We start from the raw sequence: 9,263 nt of genomic DNA, 5'->3' as shown, positions 1-9,263 counted from the left end.
CCACACACAAATAGGCATATAGTATATCAAAACAAACTTTATTATTACCACTGTGTTAAACTACCTTAACATCACAGAAATATAGCTTACAATTACCAGTTCAACAATGCTTAATAATGAAATGAAACACTTTTGCTTCTAACTGATACCTCCTTTATCTCCAATCAAACAAAACCCATCACAGGTCAAAAAATAAAGTTTCAAATAAAGTCAGCAAACATGGGATTATTTGCCTTTTCTAGGTAGAAAGATCTTTTGGGAGTCTGCTTGAAGAGAGAGAGATATCTTATCAGATTAATGTTGAATCTCTTGACTACATCTTTATCCCACTCAAATCCCATGAATTTAAGTTTAAACGCAATGTCTCTAATTATCTACTCTACCAGAAATCATCACAAAAACCCATTCGGCCTCTCTTTGTAAACATAAACAGGTTAGAAAGAAAGGTAACCCAGTCACCATTTTTTTGCATACATCACAATAGACCCAAGCAATTCTCGAAGATTGAAAAGCTCGCAAAAGTACTGGTGCAAAGAGATTGGCACTGATCATTAAAATGTCTTAGTCAGCTACACAAAATAAATGAAAAGTTTGGTGCAAAGCCAGCCTTTATGATTTGTGGGCTGGAATATACCAGAGAGAAGATTTTGCTGCACATTTCAAAGCACTGGTTCGACCACATTGGGAGTACTGTTTACAGTTATGGGCACCGCAGTTTAAAAAGGATATATTGTCTTTGAAGGAGTGCAGCACAGATGCACCAGGATATTACCAGGGCTCCGAGAGATGGATTCTCTGAATCGTTTACATTAAAGAAGATTTATTTTCCCTGGAATATCAACAGGTCACATAATTGAGGTTGTTAGGATTTTTTGGGGAATTGATCAGGCAGATCGCGAGAGACATTTGCACTGGTTAAGAGTCTCAGAAAAACTGACTCAAACTTAAAATCAGAGTCAAGGCATCCAGGAGAGAAGTTAGAAAACATTTTTTAGGGCGGCAGAAGTGTTCATTCTCTGGAGAAAATACAGTCGCTGTTAACACAATAAATGATTTAAATTCAAACTCCCATTATGCTCCAGGAATACTGCTGACTGACTCTCCCTGTTCCCCGGGATTACTGCTGACTGACTCCCTGTTCCCCGGGATTACTGCTGACTGACTCCCTGTTCCCCGGGATCACTGCTGACTGACTCCCTGTTCCCCGGGATTACTGCTGACTGACTCCCTGTTCCCCGGGATCACTGCTGACTGACTCCCTGTTCCCCGGGATTACTGCTGACTGACTCCCTGTTCCCCGGGATCACTGCTGACTGACTCCCTGTTCCCTGGGATTACTGCTGACTGACTCCCTGTTCCCCGGGATTATTGCTGACTGACTCCCTGTTCCCCGGGATCACTGCTGACTGACTCTCCCTGTTCCCCGGGATTACTGCTGACTGACTCTCCCTGTTCCCCGGGGTTACTGCTGACTGACTCTCCCTGTTTCCCGGGATTATCGCTGACTGACTCTCCCTGTTTCCCGGGATTACTGCTGACTGACTCTCCCTGTTTCCCGGGATTACTGCTGACTGACTCCCTGTTTCCCGGGATTACTGCTGACTGACTCTCCCTGTTCCCCGGGATTACTGCTGACTGACTCTCTCTGTTTCCCGGGATTACTGCTGACTGACTCTCCCTGTTTCCCAGGATTACTGCTGACTGACTCCCTGTTCCCCGGGGTTACTGGGAACTGACTCTCCCTGTTTCCCGGGATTATCGCTGACTGACTCTCCCTGTTCCCCGGGATTACTGCTGACAGACTCTCCCTTTTTCCCGGGATTACTGCTGACTGACTCTCCCTGTTTCCCGGGATTACTGCTGACTGACTCTCCCTGTTCCCCGGGATTACTGCTGACAGACTCTCCCTTTTTCCCGGGATTACTGCTGACTGACTCCCTGTTCCCCGGGATTACTGCTGACTGACTCTCCCTGTTCCCCGGGATTACTGCTGACTGACTCTCCCTGTTCCCCGGGATTACTGCTGACTGACTCTCCCTGTTTTCAGGGATTACTGCTGACTGACTCTCCCTGTTTCCCGGGATTACTGCTGACTGACTCTCCCTGTTCCCCGGGATTATCGCTGACTGACTCTCCCTGTTTCCCGGGATTACTGCTGACTGACTCTCCCTGTTCCCCGGGATTACTGCTGATTGACTCTCCCTGTTTCCCGGGATTACTGCTGACTGACCCTCCCTGTTCCCCGGGATTACTGCTGACTGACTCTCCCTGTTCCCCGGGATTACAGCTGACTGACTCTCCCTGTTCCCCGGGATTACTGCTGACTGACTCTCCCTGTTTCCCGGGATTACTGCTGACTGACTCTCCCTGTTCCCCGGGATTATCGCTGACTGACTCTCCCTGTTTCCCGGGATTACTGCTGACTGACTCTCCCTGTTCCCCGGGATTACTGCTGACTGACTCTCCCTGTTCCCCGGGATTACTGCTGACTGACCCTCCCTGTTCCCCGGGATTACTGCTGACTGACTCTCCCTGTTCCCCGGGATTACAGCTGACTGACTCTCCCTGTTCCCCGGGATTACTGCTGACTGACTCTCCCTGTTTCCCGGGATTACTGCTGACTGACTCCCTGTTCCCCGGGATTACTGCTGACTGACTCTCCCTGTTCCCCGGGATTACTGCTGACTGACTCCCTGTTTCCCGGGATTACTGCTGACTGACTCCCTGTTCCCCGGGATTACTGCTGACTGACTCCCTGTTTCCCGGGATTACTGCTGACTGACTCTCCCTGTTCCCCGGGATTACTGCTGATTGACTCTCCCTGTTTCCCGGGATTACTGCTGACTGACCCTCCCTGTTCCCCGGGATTACTGCTGACTGACTCTCCCTGTTCCCCGGGATTACAGCTGACTGACTCTCCCTGTTCCCCGGGATTACTGCTGACTGACTCTCCCTGTTTCCCGGGATTACTGCTGACTGACTCTCCCTGTTCCCCGGGATTATCGCTGACTGACTCTCCCTGTTTCCCGGGATTACTGCTGACTGACTCTCCCTGTTCCCCGGGATTACTGCTGACTGACTCTCCCTGTTCCCCGGGATTACTGCTGACTGACCCTCCCTGTTCCCCGGGATTACTGCTGACTGACTCTCCCTGTTCCCCGGGATTACAGCTGACTGACTCTCCCTGTTCCCCGGGATTACTGCTGACTGACTCTCCCTGTTTCCCGGGATTACTGCTGACTGACTCCCTGTTCCCCGGGATTACTGCTGACTGACTCTCCCTGTTCCCCGGGATTACTGCTGACTGACTCCCTGTTTCCCGGGATTATCGCTGACTGACTCCCTGTTCCCCGGGATTACTGCTGACTGACTCCCTATTTCCCGGGATTACTGCTGACTGACTCCCTGTTTCCCGGGATTATCGCTGACTGACTCTCCCTGTTCCCCGGTATTACTGCTGACTGACTCTCCCTGTTTCCCGGGATTACTGCTGACTGACTCTCCCTGTTCCCTGGGATTACTGCTGACTGACTCTCCCTGTTCTCCGGGATTACTGCTGACTGACTCTCCCTTTTTCCCGGGATTACTGCTGACTGACTCTCCCTGTTCCCCGGGATTACTGCTGACTGACTCTCCCTGTTTCCCGGGATTACTGCTGACTGACTCTCCCTGTTCCCCGGGATTACTGCTGACTGACTCTCCCTGTTTCCCGGGATTACTGCTGACAGACTCTCCCTGTTCCCCGGGATTACTGCTGACAGACTCTCCCTGTTTCCCAGGATTACTGCTGACTGACTCTCCCTGTTTTCAGGGATTATCACTGACTGACTCTCCCTGTTTCCCGGGATTACTGCTGACTGACTCTCCCTGTTTCCCGGGATTACTGCTGACTGACTCTCCCTGTTTCCCGGGATTACTGCTGACTGACTCCCTGTTCCCCGGGATTACTGCTGACCGACTCTCCCTGTTTCCCGGGATTACTGCTGACTGACTCTCCCTGTTTCCCGGGGTTACTGCTGACTGACTCTCCCTGTTCCCCGGGATTACTGCTGACTGACTCTCCCTGTTCCCCGGGATTACTGCTGACTGACTCTCCCTGTTTCCCAGGATTACTGCTGACAGACTCTCCCTTTTTCCCTGGATTACTGCCGACTGACTCTCCCTGTTTCCCGGGATTACTGCTGACTGACTCCCTGTTCCCCGGGATTACTGTTGACTGACTCTCCCTGTTTCCCGGGATTACTGCTGACTGACTCCCTGTTCCCCGGGATTACTGCTGACTGACTCTCCCTGTTTCCCAGGATTACTGCTGACAGACTCTCCCTTTTTCCCTGGATTACTGCCGACTGACTCTCCCTGTTTCCCAGGATTACTGCTGACTGACTCTCCCTGCTTCCCAGGATTACTGCTGACTGACTCTCCCTGTTTCCCGGGATTATTGCTGACTGACTCCCTGTTCCCCGGGAATACTGCTGACTGACTCTCCCTGTTCCCCGGGATTACAGCTGACTGACTCTCCCTTTTTCCCTGGATTGCTGCTGACTGACTCTCCCTGTTCCCCGGGATTGCTGCTGATTTACTCTCTGTTCCCCGGGGTTACTGCTGACTGACTCTCCCTTTTTCCCTGGATTACTGCTGACTGACTCTCCATGTTTCCCGGGATTACTGCTGACTGACTCTCCCTGTTTCCCGGGATTATCGCTGACTGACTCTCCCTGTTTCCTGGGATTACAGCTGACTGACTCTCCCTGTTCCCCTGGATTACTGCTGACTGACTCTCCCTGTTTCCCGGGATTACTGCTGACTGACTCTCCCTGTTCACCAGGATTACTGCTGACTGACTCTCCCTGTTTCCCAGGGTTACTGCCGACTGACTCTCCCTGTTTCCCAGGATTACTGTTGACTGACTCCCTGTTCCCCGGGATTACTGCTGATTTACTCTCTGTTCCCCGGGATTACCGCTGACTGACTCCCTGTTTCCCAGGATTACTGCTGACTGACTCCCTGTTTCCCGGGATTACTGCTGACTGTCTCTCCCTGTTTCCCAGGATTACTGTTGACTGACTCCCTGTGCCCCGGGATTACTGCTGATTTACTCCCTGTTCCCCGGGATTACTGCTGATTGACTCTCTCTGTTTCCCAGGATTACTGCTGACTGACTCCCTGTTCCCTGGGATTGCTGCTGATTTACTCTCTGTTCCCCGGGATTACTTCTGACTGACTCTCCCTGTTCCCCGGGATTACTGCTGACTGACTCTCCCTGTTCCCCGGGATTACTGCTGACTGACTCTCCCTGTTTCCCGGGATTACTGCTGACTGACTCTCCCTGTTCCCCGGGATTACTGTTGACTGAATCCCTGTTTCCCGGGATTACTGCTGACTGACTCCCTGTTCCCCGGGATTACTGCTGACTGACTCTCCCTGTTTCCCGGGATTACAGCTGACAGACTCTCCCTGTTTCCCGGGATTACTGCTGACTGACTCTCCCTGTTTCCCGGGATTATCGCTGACTGACTCTCCCTGTTCCCCGGGATTACTGCTGACTGACACTCCCTGTTTCCTGGGATTATCGCTGACTGACTCTCCCTGTTTCCCAGGATTACTGCTGACTGACTCCCTGTTTCCCGGGATTACTGCTGACTGACTCTCCCTGTTCCCCGAGATTACTGCTGACTGACTCTCCCTGTTTCCCGGGATTACTGCTGACTGACTCTCCCTGTTCCCCGGGATTACTGCTGACAGACTCTCCCTTTTTCCCTGGATCACTGCTGACTGACTCCCAGTTCCCCGGGATTACTGCTGACTGACTCTCCCTGTTTCCCGGGATTATCGCTGACTGACTCTCCCTGTTTCCCGGGGTTACTGCTGACTGACTCTCCCTGTTTCCCGGGATTACTGCTGACTGACTCTCCCTGTTTCCCGGGATTACTGCTGACTGACTCCCTGTTCCCCGGGATTACTGCTGACCGACTCTCCCTGTTTCCCGGGATTACTGCTGACTGACTCTCCCTGTTTCCCGGGATTACTGCTGACTGACTCTCCCTGTTCCCCGGGATTACTGCTGACTGATTCCCTGTTTCCCGGGTTTACTGCTGACTGACTCCCTGTTCCCCGGGATTACTGCTGACTGACTCCCTGTTTCCCGGGATTACTGCTGACTGACTCCCTGTTTCCCGGGATTATCGCTGACTGACTCTCCCTGTTCCCCGGTATTACTGCTGACTGACTCTCCCTGTTTCCCGGGATTACTGCTGACTGACTCTCCCTGTTCCCTGGGATTACTGCTGACTGACTCTCCCTGTTCCCCGGGATTACTGCTGACTGACTCTCCCTGTTTCCCGGGATTACTGCTGACTGACTCTCCCTGTTCCCCGGGATTACTGCTGACTGACTCTCCCTGTTTCCCGGGATTACTGCTGACAGACTCTCCCTGTTCCCCGGGATTACTGCTGACAGACTCTCCCTGTTTCCCAGGATTACTGCTGACTGACTCTCCCTGTTTTCAGGGATTATCACTGACTGACTCTCCCTGTTTCTCGGGATTACTGCTGACTGACTCTCCCTGTTTCCCGGGATTACTGCTGACTGACTCTCCCTGTTTCCCGGGATTACTGCTGACTGACTCCCTGTTCCCCGGGATTACTGCTGACCGACTCTCCCTGTTTCCCGGGATTACTGCTGACTGACTCTCCCTGTTTCCCGGGGTTACTGCTGACTGACTCTCCCTGTTCCCCGGGATTACTGCTGACTGACTCTCCCTGTTCCCCGGGATTACTGCTGACTGACTCTCCCTGTTTCCCAGGATTACTGCTGACAGACTCTCCCTTTTTCCCTGGATTACTGCCGACTGACTCTCCCTGTTTCCCGGGATTACTGCTGACTGACTCTCCCTGTTTCCCGGGATTATCGCTGACTGACTCTCCCTGTTCCCCGGGATTACTGCTGACTGACTCTCCCTGTTTCCTGGGATTATCGCTGACTGACTCTCCCTGTTTCCCAGGATTACTGCTGACTGACTCCCTGTTTCCCGGGATTACTGCTGACTGACTCTCCCTGTTCCCCGGGATTACTGCTGACTGACTCTCCCTGTTTCCCGGGATTACTGCTGACTGACTCTCCCTGTTCCCCGGGATTACTGCTGACAGACTCTCCCTTTTTCCCTGGATCACTGCTGACTGACTCCCAGTTCCCCGGGATTACTGCTGACTGACTCTCCCTGTTTCCCGGGATTATCGCTGATTGACTCTCCCTGTTTCCCGGGGTTACTGCTGACTGACTCTCCCTGTTTCCCGGGATTACTGCTGACTGACTCTCCCTGTTTCCCGGGATTACTGCTGACTGACTCCCTGTTCCCCGGGATTACTGCTGACCGACTCTCCCTGTTTCCCGGGATTACTGCTGACTGACTCTCCCTGTTCCCCGGGATTACTGCTGACTGACTCTCCCTGTTCCCCGGGATTACTGCTGACTGACTCTCCCTGTTCCCCGGGATTACTGCTGACTGACTCTCCCTGTTTCCCAGGATTACTGCTGACAGACTCTCCCTTTTTCCCTGGATTACTGCCGACTGACTCTCCCTGTTTCCCGGGATTACTGCTGACTGACTCCCTGTTCCCCGGGATTACTGTTGACTGACTCTCCCTGTTTCCCGGGATTACTGCTGACTGACTCTCCCTGTTTCCCAGGATTACTGCTGACAGACTCTCCCTTTTTCCCTGGATTACTGCCGACTGACTCTCCCTGTTTCCCAGGATTACTGCTGACTGACTCTCCCTGCTTCCCAGGATTACTGCTGACTGACTCTCCCTGTTTCCCGGGATTACTGCTGACTGACTCCCTGTTCCCCGGGATTACTGCTGACTGACTCTCCCTGTTTCCCAGGATTACTGCTGACAGACTCTCCCTTTTTCCCTGGATTACTGCCGACTGACTCTCCCTGTTTCCCAGGATTACTGCTGACTGACTCTCCCTGCTTCCCAGGATTACTGCTGACTGACTCTCCCTGTTTCCCGGGATTATTGCTGACTGACTCCCTGTTCCCCGGGAATACTGCTGACTGACTCTCCCTGTTCCCCGGGATTACTGCTGACTGACTCTCCCTTTTTCCCTGGATTACTGCTGACTGACTCTCCCTGTTCCCCGGGATTGCTGCTGATTTACTCTCTGTTCCCCGGGGTTACTGCTGACTGACTCTCCCTTTTTCCCTGGATTACTGCTGACTGACTCTCCATGTTTCCCGGGATTACTGCTGACTGACTCTCCCTGTTTCCCTGGATTATCGCTGACTGACTCTCCCTGTTTCCTGGGATTACAGCTGACTGACTCTCCCTGTTCCCCTGGATTACTGCTGACTGACTCTCCCTGTTTCCCGGGATTACTGCTGACTGACTCTCCCTGTTCACCAGGATTACTGCTGACTGACTCTCCCTGTTTCCCAGGATTACTGCCGACTGACTCTCCCTGTTTCCCAGGATTACTGTTGACTGACTCCCTGTTCCCCGGGATTACTGCTGATTTACTCTCTGTTCCCCGGGATTACCGCTGACTGACTCCCTGTTTCCCAGGATTACTGCTGACTGACTCCCTGTTTCCCGGGATTACTGCTGACTGTCTCTCCCTGTTTCCCAGGATTACTGCTGACTGACTCTCCCTGATTCCCGGGATTACTGTTGACTGACTCCCTGTGCCCCGGGATTACTGCTGATTTACTCCCTGTTCCCCGGGATTACTGCTGATTGACTCTCTCTGTTTCCCAGGATTACTGCTGACTGACTCCCTGTTCCCTGGGATTGCTGCTGATTTACTCTCTGTTCCCCGGGATTACTGCTGACTGACTCTCCCTGTTCCCCGGGATTACTGCTGACTGACTCTCCCTGTTCCCCGGGATTACTGCTGACTGACTCTCCCTGTTTCCCGGGATTACTGCTGATTGACTCTCCCTGTTCCCCGGGATTACTGTTGACTGACTCCCTGTTTCCCGGGATTACTGCTGACTGACTCCCTGTTCCCCGGGATTACTGCTGACTGACTCTCCCTGTTTCCCGGGATTACTGCTGACAGACTCTCCCTGTTTCCCGGTATTACTGCTGACTGACTCTCCCTGTTTCCCGGGATTATCGCTGACTGACTCTCCCTGTTCCCCGGGATTACTGCTGACTGACTCTCCCTGTTCCCCGGGATTAGTGCTGACAGACTCTCCCTTTTTCCCTGGATCACTGCTGACTGACTCCCAGTTCCCCGGGATTACTGCTGACTGACTCTCC

This window comes from Scyliorhinus torazame, unplaced genomic scaffold, assembly GCF_047496885.1.
Source record: "Scyliorhinus torazame isolate Kashiwa2021f unplaced genomic scaffold, sScyTor2.1 scaffold_853, whole genome shotgun sequence".
Lineage (NCBI taxonomy): Eukaryota > Metazoa > Chordata > Chondrichthyes > Carcharhiniformes > Scyliorhinidae > Scyliorhinus > Scyliorhinus torazame.
Note: the sequence above shows the minus strand (reverse complement) of the source record.